This window comes from Balaenoptera borealis (assembly GCF_965194805.1).
Source record: "Balaenoptera borealis genome assembly, chromosome: 11".
Taxonomy (NCBI): Eukaryota; Metazoa; Chordata; class Mammalia; order Artiodactyla; family Balaenopteridae; genus Balaenoptera; species Balaenoptera borealis.
In genome coordinates this window covers 109,892,825-109,917,772 of record NC_138868.1, presented here as the reverse complement: position 1 = coordinate 109,917,772, position 24,948 = coordinate 109,892,825, and the positions used below count along the sequence as shown (strand labels likewise).

The 24,948-nt window shown below is 49.5% G+C and overlaps 1 protein-coding gene and 1 long non-coding RNA gene across 10 annotated transcripts in view; one reads left to right on the top strand and one right to left on the bottom strand.

Annotated features, from left to right (window-relative positions):
- Positions 1-24,948, bottom strand: part of NTM (neurotrimin) — a 935,126-nt gene that overhangs the window by 188,956 nt on the left and 721,222 nt on the right. The gene's annotated exons all lie outside the window — the stretch shown is intronic.
- Positions 8,281-17,204, top strand: LOC309606209. Of its 2 annotated transcripts, XR_014231702.1 has the most exons (4): positions 8,281-9,826; positions 14,671-14,700; positions 15,129-15,313; positions 15,726-17,204. It is a non-coding gene; the product is annotated as an uncharacterized lncRNA (long non-coding RNA). The 2 variants fall into 2 exon arrangements; XR_014231701.1 differs by lacking the exon at positions 14,671-14,700.

Sequence of the window (24,948 nt, the reverse complement as noted above, 5' to 3'; positions counted from 1 at the left end):
TAGAGACACATACAGACTGAAAGTGAGGGGATGGAAAAAGATATTCCACGCAAATGGAAATCAAAAGAAAGCTGGAGTAGCAATTCTCATATCAGACAAAATAGACTTTAAAATAAAGACTATTACAAGTGACAAAGAAAGACACTACACAATGATCAAGGGATTGATCCAAGAGGAAAGTATAACAATTGTAAATATTTATGCACCCAACATAGGAGCACCTCAATACATAAGGCAAATACTAACAGCCATAAAAGGGGAAATCGACAGTAACACAATCATAGTAGGGGACTTTAACACCCCACTTTCAGCAATGGACAGATCATCCAAAATGAAAATAAATAAGGAAACACAAGCTTTAAATGATACATTAAACAAGATGGACTTATTTGATATTTATAGGACATTCCACTCAAAAACAACAGAATACACATTTTTCTCAAGTGCTCATGGAACATTCTCCAGGATAGATCATATCTTGGGTCACAAATCAAGCCTTGGTAAATTTAAGAAAATTGAAATCGTATCAAGTATCTTTTCTGACCACAACGTTATGAGACTAGATATCAATTACAGGAAAAGATCTCTAAAAAATACAAACACATGGAGGCTACACAATACACTACTTAATAACGAAGTGATCACTGAAGAAATCAAAGGGGAAATCAAAAATTACCTAGAAACAAATGACAATGGAGATACGATGACCCAAAACCTATGGGATGCAGCAAAAGCAGTTCTAAGAGGGAAGTTTATAGCAATACAAGCCTACATCAAGAAACAGGAAACATCTCGAATAAACAACCTAACCTTGCACCTAAAGCAATTAGAGAAAGAAGAGCAAAAAAACCCCAAAGCTAGCAGAAGGAAAGAAATCATAAAGATCAGATCAGAAATACATGAAAAAGAAATGAAGGAAACAATAGCAAAAATCAATGAAACTAAAAGCTGGTTCTTTGAGAAGATAAACAAAATTGATAAACCATTAGCCAGACTCATCAAGAGAAAAAGGGAGAAGACTCAAATCAATAGAATTAGAAAGGAAAAAGAAGAAGTAACCACTGACACTGCAGAAATACAAACGATCATGAGAGATTACTACAAGCAACTCTATGCCAATAAAATGGACAACCTGGAAGAAATGGACAGATTCTTAGAAATGCGCAACCTACCGAGACTGAACCAGGAAGAAATAGAATATATAAACAGACCAATCACAAGCACTGAAATTGAGACTGTGATTAAAGATCTTCCAACAAACAAAAGCCCAGGACCGGATGGCTTCACAGGCGAATTCTATCAAACATTTAGAGAAGAGCTAACACCTATCCTTCTCAAAGTCTTCCAAAATATTGCAGAGGGAGGAACACTCCCCAACTCATTCTACGATGCCACCATCACCCTGATACCAAAACCAGACAAAGATGTCACAAAGAAAGAAAACTACAGGCCAATATCACTGATGAACATAGATGCAAAAATCCTCAACAAAATACTAGCAAACAGAATCCAACAGCACATTAAAAGGATTATACACCATGATCAAGTGGGGTTAATTCCAGGAATGCAAGGATTCTTCAATATATGCAAATCAATCAACGTGATACACCATATTAACAAATTGAAGGAGAAAAACCATATGATCATCTCAATAGATGCAGAGAAAGCTTTCGACAAAATTCAACACCCATTTATGATAAAAGCCCTGCAGAAAGTAGGCATAGAGGGAACTTTCCTCAACATAATAAAGGCCATATATGACAAACCCACAGCCAACATTGTCCTCAATGGTGAAAAACTGAAACCATTTCCACTAAGATCAGGAACAAGACAAGGTTGCCCACTCTCACCACTATTATTCAACATAGTTTTGGAAGTGTTAGCCACAGCAATCAGAGAAGAAAAAGAAATAAAAGGAATCCAAATTGGAAAAGAAGAAGTAAAGCTGTCACTGTTTGCAGATGACATGATACTATACACAGAGAATTCTAAAACTGCCACCAGAAAACTACTAGAGCTAATCAATGAATTTGGTAAAGTAGCAGGATACAAAATTAATGCACAGAAATCTCTTGCATTCCTATATACTAATGATGAAATATCTGAAAGTGAAATTAAGAAAACACTCCCGTTTACCATTGCAACAAAAAGAATAAAATATCTAGGAATAAACCTACCTAAGGAGACAAAAGACCTGTATGCAGAAAATTATAGGACACTGATGAAAGAAATTAAAGATGATACAAATAGGTGGAGAGATATACCATGTTCTTGGATTGGAAGAATCAACATTGTGAAAATGACTCTACTACCCAAAGCAATCTACAGATTCAATGCAATCCCTATCGAACTACCACTGGCATTTTTCACAGAACTAGAACAAAAAATTTCACAATTTGTATGGAGACACAAAAGACCCCGAATAGCCAGAGCAATCTTGAGAACGAAAAATGGAGCTGGAGGAATCAGGCTCCCTGACTTCAGACTATATTACAAAGCTACAGTAATCAAGACAGTTTGGTACTGGCACAAAAACAGAAATATAGATCAATGGAACAGGATAGAAAGCCCAGAGATAAACCCACGCACATATGGTTACCTTATCTTTGATAAAGGAGGCAAGCATATACAGTGGAGAAAAGACAGCCTCTTCAATAAGTGGTGCTGGGAACACTGGACAGGTACATGTAAAAGTATGAAATTAGAACACTCCCTGACACCATGCACAAAAGTAAACTCAAAATGGATTAAAGACCTACGTGTAAAGCCAGACACGATCAAACTCTTAGAGGAAAACATAGGCAGAACACTCTATGACATAAATCAGAGCAAGATCCTTTTTGACCCAGCTCCTAGAGAAATGGAAATAAAAACACAAATAAACAAATGGGACCTAATGAAACTTAAAAGCTTTTGCACAGCAAAGGAAACCATAAACAAGACCAAAAGACAATCCTCAGAATGGGAGAAAATATTTGCAAATGAAGCAACTGACAAAGGATTAATCTCCAAGATTTACAAGCAGCTCATGAAGCTCAATAACAAAAAAACAAACTACCCAATCCAAAAATGGGCAGAAGACCTAAATAGACATTTCACCAAAGAAGATATACAGATGGCCAACAGACACATAAAAGAATGCTCAACATCATTAATCATTAGAGAAATGCAAATCAAAACTACAATGAGGTATCATCTCACACTGGTCAGAATGGCCATCATCAAAAAATCTACAAACAATAAATGCTGGAGAGGGTGTGGAGAAAAGGGAACACTCTTGCACTGTTGGTGGGAATGTAAATTGATGCAGCCACTATGGAGAACAGTATGGAGGTTCCTTAAAAAACTAAAAATAGAACTACCATATGACCCAGCAATCCCACTACTGGGCATATACCCTGAGAAAACCATAATTCAAAAAGAGTCATGTACCAGAATGTTCATTGCAGCTCTATTTACAATAGCCAGGACATGGAAGCAACCTAAGTGTCCATCATTGGATGAATGGATAAAGAAGATGTGGTACATATATACAATGGAATATTACTCAGACATAAAAAGAAATGAAATGGAGGTATTTTTAATGAGGTGGATGGAGTTAGAGTCTGTCATACAGAGTGAAGTAAGTCAGAAAGAGAAAAACAAATACAGTATGCTAACACATATATATGGAATCTAAGGAAAAAAAAAAAAAAAGGTCATGAAGAACCTAGGGGCAAGATGGGAATAAAGACACAAACCTACTAAAGAATGGACTTGAGGATATGTGGAGGGGGAGGGGTTAGATGTGACAGGGTGAGAGAGTGTCATGGACATATATACACTACCAAATGTAAAATAGATAGCTAGTGGGAAGCAGCCGCATAGCACAGGGAGATCAGCTCGGTGCTTTGTGGACCACCTAGAGGGGTGGGATAGGGAGGGTGGGAGGGAGGGAGATGCAAGAGGGAAGAGATATGGGAACATATGTATATGTATAACTGATTCACTTTGTTATAAAGCAGAAACTAACACACCATTGTAAAGCAATTATACTTCAATAAAGATGTTAAAAAAAAAAAACTTGGTTGCATTCACTTATTATTGCCAATTTACAGATGAGGTTAACTGAGTCTAAGAAATATTATCCAAATGAACTAAGATCACCCTGCAGAACCAAGATTCAAACCCAGTTTTTGTTTGTTTACTTATTTTTCCCCAAAGTCAGTGATCTTAAATGTCCTTATCCAGGGCTTCCCAAAAGTCCCTACAACATTTAAATTCAACTATCTGTAAGTCCTGATAAAGCACAGATTGCTGGGCCACTACCTGGTCTGGGGACCCCAGTATGAGAACCATTAGTTTAGACATTTCTCTGGTTTCTGGGGCATGAGAGCCGCAGCGCAAGTGGGCACTAGGAAGTGACTCTCACTTGAAACACTTTTCCACTACTTTACGGGCGAGAACTTTCTTGCAACGAATGTGCCCTGGGAAGCCAGAAGCAGAGTCCCATTTATTTTGTCCTCCAGCAGCTGAAATTTGACCAGACACCAGGTGAATGGCACTGGGGCAGGAAATGCTGATCAGCAACCTCTAAACTGCTTGAATAATTGTTTCTGATGCCCACAGCGGGGGCGTTTCACAGCCTCTTGGTGAACACGAGAGGACGGTCCTGGGCTTCCTTGTGTCTAATGATTGGAAACTGAATGAAACGGAAGTGGTCTCACCACACTGCACCGCACTCACAGGGCCAAAGATGTTCATTTGCAGAAGCACTCATGCTCCAACATAGCCAATTTCAGCACAGTTATGAGGCCCCTGTGATAACACTACACTGAAAAGCTAGCATAGCTCCCGCCCTGGTTTGGGGCACATCGAAGGTCACGATTAGATGTCCAAACTGTCATTGCTGGATATCAGTCTTGCTGTGCCTCTACGGAATTAATGTGGCTTCTGAGAGATGAATCACAGAGGTAACTTGGTGGTCAACTCCTGCCACCTCCTCATACCTGCCCTCATCTATCTGTCTCATTTACAGAACTCCCAGAACGATGCACAGGAGACAATTCTCCCAGGTATTAAAAACAAAAGTGGACACGAGCATAACTGCACCCTCAGGCAGAGCTGATGGTTTGGTGAGTGGGGACTCGGCGGGGAGACCAGGCGGGAAGTTCAGTCAACAGGTTCCCTTTTTCCAGAGACAGCCCTTAGTTCACTTCTACAGAATTACTCCTAAAACACACGTATTTCATGCTATGTCAGCTCCCTCAGGAAGGGGATCAACTCTAAGGTTAACTGGAAGTGAGTAAGGTTTCAAACTCAACCCTCCCTAACTAATCCAGGTAAGTGTAACAAGACATGGCCACTTGCCACTGAGGAAGGAGTCAAAGGTCAGCCTGAGGCAGGCCAGGAAGAGAAGTGGAGAGTCAGAAAGGATTGGAGATGCCCTGGCCCAGCCCTGAAGATCTCCATCGCGTCCCCCCACAGTCTAGAGACGCACTAGGCACCCACCCTGAGCATCCTCTCCTCCGTCCCTCCCTCCACATATGCAAAGAACAGAGGAATAAGCTCTGCACACACAGGGCTTCTGGACTGAGCCCTGGAACTCCCCAAGCTCCAAACATGTCTCCTCTCAGAGCCTCAATGCCTGACCTCACTTGCGTCCATACTCAAGCCAGGGGCCATCAAATTTCCCTATTTCTGTAAGTGGCCCTCCCCTCCCACCGGGCTGGCGGCTCTCCCCTCCTGTGTGTGGTCCCCACGGACAGCCCACAGCCTGGCCTATGCAACATCCTGACAGAATCCAGACAGAGAGAGAGCGCCTGGGAGGGACAGGCTTGTTTGCCATTTCACTGCTGAGCTAGTGTCCTTCTCAGTCTGTCTGTCTGCACCCTGCTCCCTTCCTTGGAGAAGCTTCTTGTCACAGAGAACAGGCCTGTTTGAACACAGGCCGTCAAGGGCATCCAGCCTGCACAGATCATCAGTGCATTCTCTTTGATGATGAGAAGCCTCAGGTGTGGCTGACCGGAAGGGGACCATCCACGTGCAGACACGCCAGAACACGCACCTGAGCACCGTGCACGGTGGAGAGAACTGACACACCTGAAATTTTCTGCAGCTGCACCGATTGTGCCAAAGCTCTAAAATTGCAGCCCTCTGTGCCCTTCATCTCCTGCTGATGAATAGTGACTTTATTACAGTTGCTGCATTTGTGCATAGAGGAATGGCAAAAAAACATGATTAAGCAAGGCCAGGATAAGTGCAGCAGAGATAAAACATGAAAGTGTGGACTCGGGGCCTCGAGCTACTTTTGGATTTTGGAGGAAAGGAGAAAAAGAGACTGAGACAGAGAGAGAAAGAGGAACCTGGAAATTGGAAGGAAAATAAAGCAGAAGTATCTGCTTGGCATCTTCTAAAGACAGAGAAAGAGAGTGCTGAAATAAAGAGAAGGATTATTGAAGAAAGAGGCAACAATTCCGCTTGGCCTTTCTTAAAATGCAGCTGCCTGAAGGTCTGAGGACTGCAATGGACCAGGACAGCGGGTAGTCCGACCAACCCTTCTCTCAAATGGCCCTTTAACTGCCTTTGAAAAGCAACACGTCTCCAGCAACATCTGAGCCTCCAGAGAAGTAAGTGCGTCTGCCCTTCGTTGCTCCCGACCACAATCTCCTCTTATTGCTCAGAAATGGTCCAGTGGTCCAGCTGCCCCCTAAATTTTGTTTCTCTGAGCATTTGGCTTGTGCCCGGCCCCTCCCCTCAAGCTTCACAGCAAAGCATCACAGGGTGGTTGGCTCGGAAGTACTGACACCCAGCTCCGTGAAGTTGGCCTGTGCATCTTCCAGGTCTGCTTCCGTGGGAAACCAACAAACAGACAAACCAGGACGCTTCATCACTGACCTGCGGAAAACTCAGCGAAAACCACCTGGCCCCTGAGCGCTTTACTGGAGGGGCAGGCTGACCTGGTGGGCTTGCTCATTTTGACCCTGTTGGAATCTAAGCTCGTGTTACTAAGTATGAAATTGGCTTGGGTTACCTAGAGACACAAACACTGAATTCACACGATCCACACTGGCCTCACATCTCTCAGCCACTACTGTTTCTGCTTCACATGGAAAATGGGATGTGTGTTATGCAATCTCTCTTAGTCATGAAAGTAAGGCCAAGGCTGATCACGCCTCAGTAGAAGCAGAAGGAGAGCTTATGATAGATGGGAAAGGACCAGAGGAAACCTCAGCTGTGTCCATGGTGCCCCGTGAGTCCACACTGCTGGTGGAGGGCGGGGAGGAGGAAAGAGACAGGCCGTGAAGTCGGGCGGCTGGAATCCAAGTGCCAGCTCCGTTCTGCTGCCTCTCAACAAGTCGCCCGACCTCACTGAGTTTCACTTAACTCGCCTGGACCAGAAATTTTTCCTCCTGCATGGAGTTAATGGGAAGATTAAACGGAAGTATGCATGTAAACACATTGCTTGGTATGGAGTAGAAACTCAACAAATAATGGATCACACAATCTATCATACACATGGCCTTCTCAGATCTACATGTTCACTACATTGCTCAGTAGATGGTAACTCCCAGAAAGGCAAGGGCCATACCTATTTTTCTCATGTGCCTTTATATGTCATACTGAGTACAAAACAAGCACTCAATAAATATCTGTTGACTGACTCCCGCCTTTCACAAACTCCTGGGAAATGAAAGGGCAGGAGCCCATGTCCAGTAAAGGCCCAGGCCATGAGTCAGCACCAACCTGCACTTAGAAACACCCCCCCCCCCACACACCCCCCCCTGCACACATGCTTGCTCTTTGTGGGAATCTGTCACCTTTCATCGCTCTAATGTCCTGGGGGCGAATCAAGAAGGCCTGGCTGTGTGGACCTCTGAGGAGGGCTCTCGATAAACCCACCCACCCTTCTGTCCTTCCTGTAAGAGTCGAATGAGGCGGCACCATCGCAACGCAGACTTGCCAAGTCAGGCGGGCCGTGACTCCTCTGAGATAAATGGTGTGCCGCTGAGATCTGTCCTGGTGACAAAGCCCAATGCTAATTCCAGTGCTGGAGGAGGCTTGGGGCTGTGCGATAGGTCATTTCACATCTGTAGGCTACAGCGCCCAAAGGCCATTTCTTTATTTCATAGCCGTGTGTTACATCCACGTGGTGAGAAAGGAAGAGCTCCGGACTGACTGATGATCCTGGTGAAGCAGCATCTGGATCCTGTCACGGACCACAGACCAAAGCAGTGGCGCCTTTTTCTCCCTCAGTGACCAGAGCCAGGCAGACTGGGGGGGCGGTTTCCTTCCATTCCCTCCCTTAACGTATCCAAATAGTCCAAACAGAGATGAGGGTCTCCTGAGCCCCTGCGTGGGGACCAACGTTTCCCAGGGGAGAGAGCCCAGAAGGGCCGAGAAGTGAGTGGAAATTCACTTTGGACTTCATCTGCCCTTTGACCCTGGGCTCCAGGGCACAATCTCCTGCAAAGCCCCATCTCACCTCCCACCCCACATGCTCCAGATGGGACAGGAGCTGGATATACTGGACAGCTTCTCACTGTTTCCAGAGCACACCATTCACTACCAGCCTTCAGGGACCCCCTGTACTGGGAACGCCCTTCCCTACGGTTTATTAGACAAATTCCTATTTCCCTATCAGAGCCAACATTAGATGTTATTTTGTATGCCAACCACATTTCCTCTGCAAATTTTAATCCCCCGTGAATGTTCGCTAGACATACTTTATCCTGGTGTGTGCTGACGGCAGTCTGTCCATCCCCCATCTACCTGTAATGTGGTGGGGGGAGGAGGCATATAACATGGGTTTCTCCATTGCAAGGATTTTTGTTACTTTCAAGGCAATCTGGGTCTTGTGAGAGTTAAGGTGGCCTTTGAGGTGGGAAGGAGCTTGCTAAGTAGAACAGAGCAGGGCACAGCATTTCAGGCAGAGGGAACGGCACAACAAAAGCACAGTGGAGATGTGAAAAGATACCAGCATGTTTGCGGAAGGATGGAAATTTGGTCTGTGCAGAGTGTAAGGCTTTGGCAGAAGAGAAAAGTTACGCGAGTTGAGGCCAGTGAATGAGTGTCCTACTCTTTCTGTGCCCCCTCCATCCACTGCAGACTGACCAGCGTGGGTCACATCAGCTGGCTCCCCGACCTCCAGCCTCCCACTGAGGTGAGCTGATGGGAAGGAGAGGGGATGCCACAGGCCGTCCACGTCCCTGTCAGAGGTCACAGCTCCTGGCCGGGGACCTCTGTCCCTGGTGGGAGCCGAGATCTCCTCTTTTCTTCACTTGAGTCCTGGAGGTATTAGCCACTCCCTCTTGTTGCAGCCCCGGGGTCATGACTAACCCTTGTGGTCTTTCCTGCACTTTGGCTGCACCTTTGTAAGTATCCACATTATTAAACTCTCCTCCAGTTGCCCAGTTTGAGGGTGCCATCTTTTCCCTGCAGGAACCATTGCAGCGCCCATGTGACAGACTGTTTCCTTTATCCTGAGGACAAGGACCAGAGAACCAAACTGAAGAGCTCTGCAATGGCCACCTGACAAAATCACCCAATCACAGAGGACCACGAAGGCCCCAAGCCCAAGCCCCTCCCCCTTCTACAGTGGGTGGCCCTCCGTGGGAGGGAGGAGCTGGGGAGAAGAAACCGGATCCTGGCAAATGAATCTCTGCTTCTTCTTGTCTGTGTCTCCGATCCTGTCATCCCGTCCTGACAGCTAGACCATGTAAAGCCCACACCTGAGATGGGGCTTCATCCTGGAGGTGGTGGACCAGCTGGCAGGAGGGCAGCAGGGGAATGCTGTCCAACCCAGACACTGTTTACAGTTACACTTTGAAAACCAAGACTCACTCAGGTAAACCGGGGTTGACGGTGCACACTAGGATGCCCTGTCATGCTGGAAAAGGGGTCTGGGAAGTACCCGGCTCCTCTCGAGCCCAGGGCTGGGGAAGATGTGCCAGCCTGGCAGGCCCTGTGCCCAAGAGGCAGCTCAGACGAAGCATCTGTGTCACTCCCGGTCCCATCGCTGGGGCTAGTTCCAGCTCCAGCTCCCTGTCTGGACACACTTGAATCGAGCCTGGATCCTGCCTCCAAGCCCCTCCTTTCATCACAAAGACCCCCCCAGAGCGAGGACTTGAACCGCCAGTGTGCGGAGGACCTCAGGGCTTAGGAGGCAAGACCACACCCTGGAGCACGGAGGGAGGCGCGGGTCCTGGTGCTGCATCCACGGGGACGTCCCCTCCTGTGTAGGGCGCGGCTGCAGTCAGCCAGCCCAGCCCCTCGGGGCCCTCGCGTCGCGTCTGTGCTGCTGCCAGGCTCCTGTGCCTCTACGAGCCCACACCTGCCGCTCTCCCTGGAGGCTGTCTCCAGGCTGTGGTGCCTGGGAATGAGCGCGTTCCCAGGGTGGCGGCAGTGGGCCGGCCGCGGGAGCAGGTGGCCGAGACTCACTGCGGGTCCCGCGGGAGCCACCCTCGGGACACCTGCCCGGAACTGAGCCTCCACTGGGCTTCCTGCTCTTCCTGGCTGCCCCCCGCTTCTGCGGTCTCTCTCGGGGGACACTCCCTCAAGAAGTCACTTCCACACAAATTCGCATCTCAGGGCCTGCTTCCGGGGCTCCAGGACTAAGACGATCCTCTCTGTAATCTCACAAACGTTTTGCGATTGGGACGACAGCCCCTTAAGAAAGGTCGCGTGAGACGCTCCGGAGGCTGCAGAGGAGAGCCGGGTACCGGGCGGAGCGGGGAGGGCGGGGGCTGAGACGAGCCTGCAGCCAGAGGGGCACGGGCAGCAGGGACCACCCCGGGGCGCTGACGCCCCAGGACGCTTGCCTGGGCAATCCAGCCAGGCCGGAGCACCGAAAGGGACTCCTGGTGGAGGTGTCAGGAGGGTGGAGGTGGAGGAGGGCACGCAGACTGGAAGTCTTGGCAGCGGGGAGTGAGCCCTGAGCTCGCCTTGAACCGAACGTACACGTGCACGAGCAGAGGGAAGGAAAGGGAGTCCAGAGACGCGGCCGTGGCCACAGGGCCTGTGTTCAGGGTCTGGTCTGACAGACGCAGAGGAAGCCACGGTCACCGTGGAGGCCCTGGTGGGGCTGCTCTCATCCGCGGCCAGTTAGGAAGGTTGGGGCAGCCGGACCATATCACGAAAACCACATTTGAGGATTTTCAGGATTTCACGCAGGAGAGAGAAGATCGGGGGCGGGGGACAGAGGGCCGTCACTGCCAGAGACAAGGTGAATGCCGAGGTTTCCCTTCCCAGGAAGGGTTTCCTCCCGCAATGTGCCAGGGCTCACTGCTAGTGTCAGACATCTGACCCAACACTGTCCTACGGGGACAGGACCTACTGGACCTGGGCCGACAGGAGGGCTGTTCAGGGCATCTGTGGTCACAGGATCCCTCCTCCTTCCTCAGGCCTGGTCTGCAGCCTTTCCTCTCACAAGGCTCCTACCCCAGGCCCGTCCTTCTCCTTCCCATCACGTGAACTTCACTTCTAGTTGTCACCTCCAAAGACGTAGATAATCTGCGGTGTAGAAAAATAGGTTTTTTGAATGATTCACTTGTTTGACAAACGTTCATTGAGGACCTACTATGCACCATGTAGGGTGTTAAGCACTTAAGGGGTGTGATACAGGGTGAATAAGACAGACACAGACATTCTGTTCCCGCGGAAGAAAAGCTAAGACAGATCCCTATCAAGCATGAGGACTTTTATGAGCGGATACTATGGGGTTTTGTACAGAAAATAAACAGGTGTTAGGAACCCACTGTGGTCTAAGCAACCAGGGAAGGTATTTTGCTGAGAACTTTGCAGATGGTGTACATTTGCTGCTTGGAGGGACCTGCGAGGTCACCTACAGATACGGACCCTAGAGACACAGACGTGCAGCTGCTTCCTTCTTAAGCCTATGGCTATGTAGCTGTTTAGTTCAAAAAAGAGTGGGGATGGGAACTTGCATCGCCTGAGTCCTTAACCTCTGTTTTCTGGGGTTGGTGGATTTGAAGAAAGGCTCTCCACTGAGCATTCTGAAAGCTTGACAATGCACCGGGTATCACTCAGATTTTAACAAGATCTCTCCCATCTGGAAGCTGCCATGCACTGGTATATTTCACCTACTAGGACCTCAGCTTGCACGTTCATATTGAAGAGAAGCAGTGGCCACGCCCCGAGCTGCTGGCCTGACTTCCACGGAGTCGAGCTAGCTAGGTCCTCGTCTTATTATCTCATCTGCTGTGACAAGCCTGGGTCCCCAGTCTTTCTGTGACTCAGTTTTCCTATGTGTCAAATGGGGAAAAAACTAGTCTGTCCAACTCAATCCCTATGGCTGTCAGAGGGTCAAAGTAACATACAAGGGAAAAGTATAAAGGACTGTGGAAGAACAGGGAGGTGTTAATGCTTGCTATCTTCTGTGTGAAAATACAGATGTCCCCTCTCTTCAATATTATTTTCCAAGTAACCAAATACATGCCTACACCACCCCGCTCAACATTATACATTTATTTACTGTGCTTCTACACCGGTGAGGGTGCTGTGCTCACTTTTCAGAACAAAACATCTTCCTTACTGTCTATATTTTAGGGGCTTATCCTACAAAGAAGGTCAGAGCCACTTAAATGAAAGAAAGCAGGGGACCTGCACGGGCAATTCACTGACAAACACTGGACGGATACGGAAACGACGGACGCAGTCTGAACCCTGAAAGCACAATGCCCAGCCCTGAACCAGAAGCAGAGAGCTCTTGAGAGAGGGGTGTTCTCCGTCCCTCTGGCCACCTCCCCAAGCAGCAAGAGGGCAGGCACAGCCCTGATGGGTGAGGGGGGCGGGGGAGGAGGCGGCCGGGGTGCAGAGGCAAAGATGCAGCCACTGAGTCACCCCTCCCTTGGCTGGAGCTACATCAGCTGATCCCAGCGAAGCAATGGCCTTCAACCAACCCTGGGCAAGTAATTACGCAAGTCCTTTACAGAACCCCCTGGTGCCTTTGCGATACTCTCTAGTAGCTGGTCTCTGTAGGAAGGGATCCTCACTGGGCTGGAGGAGAGCTCCTTCTTCCCCCGCATAAATTACTCCCTGATCTTGACCCTTCAACAAGCAGCTCAAATCATCCATAATCTCACTCAAGTGGACCCCCTTCTGAATCCAGGCAATGGGGTGGGTGGGGAGATTCCGACCTTACCTCACCTGGATGGCGGCCATGCCGGCCTCTCTTAACCTCCAGCCTCCACCCTCTCCTTCCGCTGGAAGGACCTTTCTAGCAAATCCGTCTGAGACTCATTTGTTCCAAAGCCGTCACTGGTGTCCACAGCCCTCCATAGGAAGGGCCAACAGTTCAGAACAGCCCACCAGGATGCCCCCCCCCCTCATCAGACCGATCGCCTTGCACAGAAGCTGTGTCACAGGGTGTGCTTGCGGGTTTCTTGCAGTTTCTGCAATGTGGATGCTCTCCCGGGACTCCAAACCACGTCCCCCGCTGCCCCATCTGTCTCCCCGCCTCCTCGCCACACACACACCTTCCCTTCCAAGGCTCCCTTCCATCTGCCAGGTCTGCGCTGACACCCCCAGCCCGCAGCACCTCTGTCCCATCACTGTCCAGGCCACACGGCCACTGGGAAGGCAAAGCCTGTGCATTTTCTTTCTTTTTTTTTTTAACCCCCAGCCCTGTCACACCCAGCACGGTACCTAGGCCATCCTCGCCTTCAGTCAGTGAATGTCCGCTGCCCGAAGGGAAGGCACACTCTGAGACCGACCCAAACACGGGAATCTCTCCAACTGTTCTCCATGGTGACTCAGACCAGGCTGCCAGGAGCATGCCACACGTGGCACACGGCGAGCCACACCACCAACGAGTCACAGCTCAGGCTCCATGAAAGCTTGCAAAGTGAGAAGGGAGGATGCAGCAGACATCTCATAAGAGTTTTGGGTTGTTTTTGTTAATTAACCAGAAAAATAATAGCTCAAACTTTCCGATGCACGATAGCATGCAAAATCCTTTCACGAATAATTAAATCTCATGGAATCATCAAAACAAAGCCAGAGGCAGAGGCAAATCTCTAACCTCAGACCCAGGACCCTAAAACGTGTGACTGCTGGCAAGTCACTTCACCTCTCTGACCCTCAGTTTCCTCATCTGTGCAAGACGAGCAGTCTCTGTGGGAACTCCAGCATGGCGGGACTCCCCAGGTCCGCTGCCTGAGCCCCCATAACTATTTCCCGTCCTCTGGCAGGCAGGGCTGTCTGACACTCTTAACTGTCCCTCTCGTTGCCAAGGTGAACAGACAGAGGAAGGGTTAGCAGGTTAGAACAGAAAGTGGAGCAAAACTGGGAAGGCAAAAATGCCAATTACTGAAATGCAGTAAATGCAAACATGCCTTCACTTCTTATGCAAATTCTTGAGAGAAAGAGGGGTATAAGTGCAAAGGAGCACATTTAGTTTCACCTCTAAGAAGAATCAAATAATATTAATTAGAATTTAAATGCATTGAGTAAAATCAGCAACATGATGCCTCCTTTGACGGTCATTATCAAGAGAATCACAGAAAGTCGGAGGATGAAAGTGTAGGATCTCCTTCCTTCCACTTGGAGACTCTTCCAGGCTCTCTGACCTTGTGGTTTTCTCTGCCCTACACGGTATGTCCTAGCATCTCCTCAACAAAGCTGACCCGTTCTCACCTCTGAGCCTTTGTTTCTTTCCCCACTAATCAACAGATTCCAGATGCAGTGGTCCCGCCTTCCAAAGTAAGCCCCTCTTCTTTGTCGTCATCCCTGGGTTCCTTTCTCCTTCTGAGAATGTTTGGTGCTAAGACGCATCTCCACTCCTAGAGTCCTAACAGGCTCTGGAATTGGGTTCTTCTGATTAAGACCAGGATGCCCTTTGGTAGTTTTAGCTCCATCAAAACCAGTTTAAAATGTTCAGTGATCAGCAGAACACCCAGAGAGAAAGGGGGTGGCAACACAGTTACCTGCAGGAGCTAAGACAATTCTCAGTGAAAAGCCTGAGCCAAATGGCTCAGAAAATTCCGGAACAGGGAGTGGAGTAGAGGAAGGAAGGGTCAGGGAAGCAGGCACACTGCTGTCTGAGCATTGCTCGCTGCTTCCAGGGTCGAGGCCGCTCACTTCTGGTACCTCCCACACTCTCTACCTTCTTCTTCCTTGCCTTTCTGTAGAGTGATGCACACTCCAATTTGGGATGCCTGGGGGAGAGAGGCAGCTATTGCGTCTGTGCTGAAGAAACACAAGGATAATAATAACAAAAGTCCAGTTTTCACGTCCTGGCAAGTCTCCCTTCCACGACTTTGACGAAGAGCAGACAGGATGCTGTAGAGTCATCCAAAGCTGGCCTTGCTTCTAGGTAGGCACAGGGAACCCACCTAAGGTCTGTATTTAGGAGTTCCACCTGAAAATATATTTCTACTGTCTTCAAAATGAGAATAGAAACCCACAGGGTCTAAGTGATTGGGTCAAGTTTCCCAGAGTTCTGATCAACAGGCTCACTTAGAAACCACAAAGCTGAACTCAGGCTCCCAGGGTCTGTTTGCGGCCCCTTTGTTATTTTCCTGGAGGTAAAGTCAGACACCTTGGATCAATACTCGTGCAAGAGGCTGGAAAAGTACGTTCTATGGCTCTAAAACTGCCATTAGAGACCCAACAGTAACAATGCTTCTCACACAATCATGTGCATTATACAATGTTACCCTTTTGAGAAATGCACATAGTTTTGGACACCAAGTCCCTCTATGATGACCTCTGAACTTCTCTTTTAGAATACATGGCCAAACACAAGACATGGAAACAACCTAAACGTCCATCAACAGAGGAGTGGATAAAGAAGATGTGGTACATATATACAATGGACTATTACTCAGCCATAAAAAGGAACGAAATTGGGTCATTTGTAGAGACGTGGATGGACCTAGAGACTGTCATACAGAGTGAAGTAAGTCAGAAAGAGAAAAACAAATATCATATATTAACACATATATGTGGAATCTAGAAATATGGTACAGATGAACCGGTTTTCAAGGCAGAAATGAAGACACAGATGTAGAGAACAAATGTATGGACACCAAGGGGGGAAAGTGGGGGGATGGTGGTGGGATGAATTGGGAGATTGGGATTGACATGTATACACTGATATGTATAAAATAGATAACCAATAAGAACCTGCTGTATAGCACAGGGAACTCCATTGTGCTGTACAGTAGAACACAGCATTATAAAATAACTATACCTCAATTAAAAAAAAATACATGGCTAAACAGATGCTACCTCACCGCCCTCCCCCAGCCCCCATGCTGCTTTGGCAAACTGTATTTTCCCAGGAGCGTTTTGTAAAGAAAAGGCTTCTGTGCCGTCAACACCAACCCATCCCAAGGAAACCTCCCCAGCACTGTCCTTGGTGATCTCCAGCCTCACCAGCTGTCTCTGTCTATGTGATCTCCTGGCCAGTCAGTTTGGTTGGGTGAACTCCTACACCCACAGCTATAACCCACTGGAAGATTTTTGTGCGGTTCCTGTTCCTGTATGAAGGAGCTCTAAACCTGTACAGCATGGTTCCAGTCCACACTCGCTGGGGAAGGTCCCTGGAGGGGCAGCTCCTGCCCTTTTGCTCTCTGCAGCCCCTGGGTAGTTTCTAAATTCTACTTCTGAGAGAGTGAGCTGGACTTGCAAGAGCTGAGATGTAACATTTTGTATGCATATGCAAAAGACATTTATTATCTGTAGGACATTGTTTAGAAATTGCTCTACTATTTGATTTGTGATAAGTGATCAGTAAACATGTTTATCAAAGTAAATAAAACCCGTAGAGTGACTTCAATTGGATTCACGTACATTAGTGTCTGGGAAACCTGAAAAGCCATCCTAAGAGGACCTGGTGTGTCACGTGCCACGTGTATCTCCTCTCCACCTCCCTCTGGCCCACCCCTCTGCGCTCAGACCTCACCTACAACGCTGTCCAGACTTCTTCCAAGTGCGAACTGCTGGTCACAAGCAGGGGAAAGTGAGGGACATATGGATGAGCTTGCCCAAACACAAGAACACCATTTGTCCACAAAAGAGTGTCAAGCTTTCGGAAGGTCAATTCCTAGGGGAGAATCCTGCTGGGTTCATCACTTCCCGGAAGAAGGGTGGTGCTTGGGCCAGAGCTAGGCTCTGGAACCACAGACCATAAACGTAAACATCACTAAGCCTGCCAGGATGACATCCTTTCTCCTATTAATGACATCTTCCTCCATTCTGCTCGCCCCAGAAAATGAAATGAATGAGGCTTGGCTGCAAGTGCAGGGGAGAATAAAACCCAGGATGGCAATAAATCGGAGTGCAGAGTGGCAGGCATTGTAATCTGCCAGAACGACGCTCTGGCTCAAGGAAAAGAACCTCTTTGGGGAACCAGTGAAGGGAATCGATGCCCACAAAAGCATCCAAGGCATCAGCAGCAGCAGGAAAAAGAGATACTGTTGACTGGGACATGCAGCAGATTGCAGGTTGTAAAACAAAATAGAAAGTCATTAAGCGGTGGGCAAAGGGCAGGATTGCACGATGCGGAAGTCATGGGAGACCACGTTATAGGGCACGGGAGTCGCCATCAGTCAGAAGGTCAGAATCGCCAAGACGCCGTCTGCACAGCCCCAGGATCCCGCACAAAGGCCCTTCTCCACGCACAAACGCCAATAGAGGAGAGATGGTTAGTATTCATTGCCTCTTACGTAACAGGTCTATTTGGAAACACATTCTGACTGGCTTATCAGGGTATTAATACATCACAGGCATATTGAGCTGTATTCACTTAGGGTTTGGGTTGCTTGAACCAAAGACTTTCCTGGGAAACACACCAAGGTATGTTTTCTGGAACTAGTCCCCTTTTCTGCCTCATTTCCACCTTTTAATCCAGCAGAGGGCAGAGTCAACCCATAAGACTCAGGCTCAGGGACCCTGTGGGGCAGTTGGAGGCAGAAGACGTCCTGGGAGAAGGGGTCAGAAAAGCAAAGACATGAATCAACTCTTCACCCTGTAAGGTGGATATGGGGATGGATGCTTTCTGGAACTCTCAGGATGAAAGACTGGGAGTAGGTAGGGCCAAAGAGGAGCCAGTTACAGTGCCCTGAATGTGCCCTGCCTCAGTTTCCCAGCCTGTCTGGGGAGCAGACTCGTGAACCATTTCCATCACACGCCGTAAGTTACATCACGCTTCACGGAGTGCAGGGAGCGCCTCTGATGACAAAGGAGGGGAAGCTGGGAAAGAGACAGGATGAGAGGTTGAGACCAGAGAAAAGCAGAAAAAAAGGCAGGTTCCAAGGGCTTCCATCAGCTGCCCTTCGCCTGCCTCTCTCTCTCCTCCCCGACTGCAGGGCTCTTTCTCCCCCTGCATTCCAATGCTCGCCCTCTGTCTCCTTTCCTCTCTCTGGCTGCCTTGGCTACCCTCTCCAGCAACTCTGTCTTGGGAAAAATAAAAGTAAAACCCAAAACAACTCCTGGGGGAAAACGACAGCAGCTGCTTCCTCCCCCTCTGCTGCGCCCGCCACGGCCGTCGCTGGGAAGGCAGGCACACAGCCAGCGCTGGGGAGAGCTTTGATTTCCAATCCGATCGCTGCATCTTGTCAGCCTCTGCACACACACCGCAAACAGCTCGGCCCCATCTATCACAGAGGAGAAGGGGTGATGGAAGGAATAAAAGAAGGAGTCACCTCCGTCTCCCGGAACGAACGGCTGGTGCAGGTGTCTCTGTCCCTTCCCGGCTCTGTCCCTGCACCTCGCCACCTCCCCACTGAGAAGTCACCGGCCACAGCTGGGCTGCAGCTCTACTGTCCGCAGTACTCTAGCACCTACAGATTCCGTCCACCAGACTCTTCTTCTGGGAAGAACTGATGGATTCAGGATGCTCTTGATCTTGGCTGTTTGTATTTCTGTTTCCATCCACACACATTCACTCATGCACACAGATGGCCAACCCCCCACTGAGATGGGTCTCCCACCACCCCCCTTCATGCAAGGGTGCTTGTGGGGACTCTCGGTGCTTACCACACGTGATGCTGCACCTTTCCTGGGCTGTGTTCCTCCCTCCACAGCCTGGACCACCTCCCTCCCTCCCTCCCTCCCTCTCTCCCCCCGCCCCGAGACACACACACACACACACACACACACACACACACGCTACACTCTCTTCTACCTTCCTGCATCCTGTGGGTGCATGTGATATGTGATTTAGTCTCACTCTCTCTGGTATCATTGGAAATATCCTTTATTTATTTATCATCACTAAGTTGCCAAAAAATAATTTGCAACCCTACTGCGGGCCAATCAATGTGCTAGGCGCTGGGTACACAAAGGGGAACAGGACAGGGTGCCTGCCTGCTGTGTGGCCAAAGGCAGGGCGTGTTTGGGGCGGTGTTAATGCTCCCGAGCTTGGAGCTTGAAATGCACGTCAGACACAGTTGTGGAATTCAAAAAAATAAAAAAACACTGCATTTTATAAATAGACCCCCAACCCCAAATTCCAAATAAGTTCCACAGATTTTTTTTTTTTTTTGGATAAATAAAGCTGTGAACCATTACTGAGAGTGGCTGGAGAGCAGGATTTGGGTAGGAACCAGATGTGTGAAAAGCCTGGACAGGTGAGCACAGGCACCTTCATGAAGGGTCTTCCATGTCACTGACCCTGAGGAATCTGAAATTTAACTTATGGTTCAAAGGGTTTCAAACAGGAAGGGAATGTGCTCAGATCTGTGTCCTGAGAGGGCCTCGCTGCCACAGGAGAGCAGACTGAGGGGACGCAGACAGCATCTGCAAGACCAGCCAGTGGTCCATCCCACCAGGTCTGCCGGCCTGAGGTAGGGCAGGGCCCGGGCTGGAGTGGAGGGACGGACACGAGGGATGTTCACTCAGAATGCGGAGTGCGGGAGGGGCGGGGAAGGGAGGAAGGTACAGTAGCTAGAGCAGCACACAGGTCCTGGGCGCCAGCGGGCACTGGGCACTAGGGCTCTGCACTCCCTCCACCTGCCCAGCTGCCCTGCTAGGCCATGGTCAGCGATGTCCCCACTTCATGTAGGTCTGGTGGCCTCCCTCCAGGAGACCCCCACTCTGTAGCCAGGTCCCGCTGGCCTCTGGCTGGAGTGAGGGGGTGACAGCAGGGCCCTCGAACAAGGGATGGGCCATGCCTGCAGGGGCCTCCGTCTGGGACATTAATGTCATATGCCGCTCTCTGAGGACTCCCATGGGCTGGCCCTGCTTCCCCACCCAGCCTATCGAAGCCCTCAGGACGGGGGCCTCTCAGCTGAGCCTCAGAGGCAGTTCCCGCCAGCTGGTCCCCTGGCAGGTGGGCAGACACCTGTTGACGGGCGAAGGGGACACGCACACAGCGCTCTCTATGGAAGGACCAGTCCTACCGCCCTCCAGGAGGAAGGGCTGCGGGCCGCCTCCAGAGCACCGTCGCCAGCTCTCCTGCACTCAGACAGCTCGCATCAGCTTGCTCCGTGGCTCTGTGCAATGAGACCCATAGCCGATCGCCGGAGCCTTTACAAGCGGGTGGGTCTCCCGTGAGTCTTGCAGGGACGTGTCTGGTTTGGGAGGGATGGCAGATTCACCTCCGGCACACGTTCGTGTGGAAGCACACAGGTGTGCCCCCTCCCCACCACGAAGCCAGTCCTCTGTCCACCCTTCTCCCCAAACCACTCCGCACCCTTCGCTGTCATCGCCGTGGGCAGTGCATTTTACATGAAGCTGTAAAACCTGATGACAGCTTTCCTTGTCAGTGTGGCCCTCGTGCTGATCCCTCGGTGATTTACAGCACTGACCCTCCAGCGTCGAGCAGCCTCATTACAAATGAGAGAAAAGAGACAGAAAGAAGCAGAGGGGGAGTCACGACGGAGAAACAGGGGCGGCTGACAGGACGGGGCTCAGGTGGGAAAGAGAAAAGCTGTACGGGAAGGCCAGAGAGGGAGACCACAAGGATGTGGTTTTTTAATGGGGAGAAAGGAGAAAACATAGAGACAGGTTTTTCCCTTCTCTGGGTTCTTCTTTGTTTCCTGTTGGATGAATGAGTCTGTGTGTGTGTGTGTGTGTGTGTGTGTGTGTCTGTGTGTGTGTGTGTGTGTCTGTGTGAGACAAGCATCAAGAATCCAGTTCAGAACAGCGCTGTGACAAGCCCCACACCTGGAGAAAGTCCCAGCAGGATGCGAGTAAGCGTCCTTTAGCAACACCAGCTAAGGAGCTCGTGAGGTTGAGTCAGGCGGCATCGGTGCTGGAAGGGGCTGGTCTGCTCGCATCCCTGGGATCTCCCAGGCAGCCCCGCTGGCCCTGCCCGCTTCGGGGCTGCACTGTCGATACCGCCGGTGTCTATACCGGCTGCCCAGGGCCGCAGAAGGGCGGGAGGGGCCCCCGAGCCCGTTCACAGAGGGGACCCCTGTTTCTTCCCCCTGGTGGGTGAGGCACATCCTTAGCTCCCTTAACAAATTCCTGAAGTCTGACAGTAGGTGGCATTGGAGGAGCCCAGGTTTTTTGTTACAAATATTTGTTCCCATGAAAACCCTGTTGATTTGACTCTAACAGCCCCAGGGGAGGCTGATTTGCTGACTGTAGAGTTGCCTAAATAAAACCAGTCGGAAGAGACTCTTACAGAACAGTGCAGTGGGAACCCACACACGCCTCTCCAGGTCCGAACTCCAAGGTGCCCTCCTTGGCCTCCCTTGTTGTGTAACTCATCCCACGAGCAGCAGGGATTACCGTTCATGGGAATTCTCAGCCTTGGCAGGGGCCTAAGCTCCCCAGCCCCAGATCTCCCCAGAGACGCTGGCACTGGGCCCTCCATCCCCGGCAAGGGCTGAGGCCAGCACACAGGCCCCAGCAACTGGCACGCAGAGCTTTCCCAAACAGGCTCTCCCATGCCTACGGCACTTTACCTACATTTCAAATTAATAGGCGGTTCAGGTGTCCCATTTCAGGCTCGTGCACAGAGGCGGAGGCTGCACTAAATGCCAGCCCATGGTGTCTAGGTTATTAGCTATGTCTGCGGAATGCAGGTAATTTGTGTTTCTGCTTTGTGCAATTGCCACTAATGGCACAGGCAGAGAACGAAGCCATCTTCCTAAACACACGTCAGAGGAATAGATTTACCAGGTACAAAAGGCGAGGAGCAGAAGAATTGAACTCTAACGCTAACATGTTTGTAGAAAAGTGATGCACTTAAGTTATTATGTATGAAAACTATTGGCAAAATTGTCAGTCTGGGCTCCTTAGAGAGAGAGGATGAACAGGAGGAGTGGGTCCGCTGGCTGGAAAAGAGGACCACAGAGCTTGTGGGGGCATCGATTACAGGTGGGAGAGGAAAATAAAATGAGAACTAACGCTTCTGAAGTCGAGTTTAAGAGAGAAACGGGAGGGGATGTCATAGGTCAAAGGGGGGACGGCAAGAATAGAGCTCGAAGCAGGATCCTGTAACGGACCAGCTTTTCACTTGTATGTTCTGTACTTCATAGTCCTTTCACTTAAACAAAAGGAGCCAGGCATTTTCTATGTACTCCCTCACCTCCTGCATCTCACTGTGCCCCTGGTGACCCTCCCTGTTAGACTGCAGTATCCCTGGCGACTACGGCTTTATACATTTGGGTTCATATTTTACTTCTTATACTTGGACCTTGATGCTGGTTTGTGTTTTAAGAGCAGGGCATTAACACCGTGACCCCGATTTAATATTCAAAGCAAATGAGGTCCCAGGAAGAAGGGCATGTGGATGTCATCACATAGACCATCTGGTGATTAAGATGAATTACACTTCCTCAGGCTCGTGTAGTGAATGCTACTTCTCCGTCTCTAAAATAGGAATAAAACCATGACTTTTTCTACTTTCCTTCCGTGGACTCTGCAAACTTTGAAGAGAGTTAAACCAGAGGAGCGTATCAAGAGGACCATGTGACAGATTCTGACAGCAGAAAAGGGTGTCAAAATGATTAATACAAGGTATCAGATCATCAGGAAATAGATTAGGGCACATGCGTACACACACACACACACACACACACACACACACACACACACACACACCACAATGTCCATTTCCATCCAGCCTCTCCTAACCTAGCTCAGCTTGTAGAAGCCCAGTCAGATCTTATCAAGGGCTGGCAGTGGGGTTAGAGTACAAATAAAGTATAAAGTAGATACTGCATCTGTGGACGACCTAGAAAAGTATGCCAAGCTCTTTTGTTGCGATCGGCTTGCCTCCTGGGGGAGTCTGGGTGACAAGATGGCTATTAATCCTTGCAGAACCCTAGGGAGATAGGCAAATAATAGTTTCCTCCCATTGCAAGATGAGGAAAGAAAAGGACCAATCAATATAGATGATTTGTCTAATGCGGTGTACAAATTCTCTTTTTAAAAGTAGCCAGAGATTTGATTCCCTACATGCAGTGATTAAAATTTTCAACATCGTAGGCAATCCCCCTTATTCCCACAGCGAAGACCCTGATTTTCTCTACAACCGTGTGGCCATGCCTATAGTAGGAAATAAAAATCACTAGCCAGTGTCTCAGGGGTCTCAGGCCATCGTTTCCAGGGAGACCAAACCTTGGCCAGGTGCTGTCCCCTCTGCTCCATCTCACTCTCTGCTGTATTTTACCTTCTCTGGATCCACCAGCCCAGCAATCCCTTGGGAGAAGGGAACCGTTCTGGCATCCTTTCAAAAATCTTCTTGGTCACATGTACTGAGAGAGACATACAGCATGTGCATCTGAAGAAGCCATTAGCTCTGATCAGTTTTAAAGCCAGAGCTGTTCAACATGTGCAGAAAGAAAACAGCAACATAAACAGAGAGAGAAACAAAGACAGGAATTAAAAACAGCATCAGCTGAGCTGTAAAACCAAAAGCTGTGACGGGGGGAAGGCAAGCCGGGACCTGGCTGGGGCCCGACGCCACGGAGCACCAGTGAATCCACAGAACTTCATTCTTCTCCATTTCCTACTAATTTCCCTGCTCCGTGGCTCTGATGGGGGGCTCCTTGATTGAAACATATATTCTTTATACAGCCTGTTATAAATCCTTATCTCCTCATGAGCTGAGGCACAGCTGGCCTGCCGTCGTGGTCCCAAGCCCCCTGATGGGCGAACTCGGTCCAGACCAGCAGCAGTGCCGCCTTGAACCTCACCCCAGCTCTGCCTTTCCATTGACAGGTGATTCATTTCATTTAACAGCTTTGCCCGTCTTTGGCCTCGGTGCAGAAGGTCCCTAGAGCCCATCAAAGATGGCCCTTTGGGAAGAGGACTGAGGCCATGGGACCAGAGAACTGCCAGCTCATTTCAAAGGGGGTTGAAAACCCCATTTCAGCCTCGGGTGGCAAAGGCAAACCATTTAAAGCATTAACCTGTGCTGACTCCTCACCCAGATGCTTCCCAACTTGACTGAAGGGTAAGGAGGTTAATTCTTCCCAGGCTCATCTCCAGACTTCACAGACCGTATCATGGCTGCTAGAGGGGGGGGGGGCGGCACAGGAGGGGGGACTGGTCTGGCCGGATCCAGGCTTTGGAGGAGGCAGTGGTCATGAATTTGGCTGTTGCTGCTCCAGTCTAAGTCTTTGATATCAGAAGGGTCAGTCATGGGGTCAGGCATCACCTCCCCAAATTCAGATACCAGGAGGACAGGGAGCCGTGATCTGACCGCTGCACAATATGCTCTGGACGATACGACCAACCCTGGCCGCAGAAGCCTCGGGATGGAGGGTCTCAGTAGGGACCACATTCAGAATGAGCATCTCCCATCCAGCTTTGAGGGGAGACCACAGAGCGATAGGGCCAGGAGTGTTCAGGGCCACTGGGAATCCAGACGCTGTAGGAAGGTGGAGAGGACCCACTGATGCCTGCGGGGAAGATGGCTTCGGTTTAGGAAGCAGAAAACAGGAGCTGCCCATGGGTGGAGGAGTATCTCTTCATCCACTGGCAGTTGGAGAGCCAGACTGACAGGGAGTGAGGCGGGCCAGGGGGGAGAGGCGCTTCTGCAGCGTC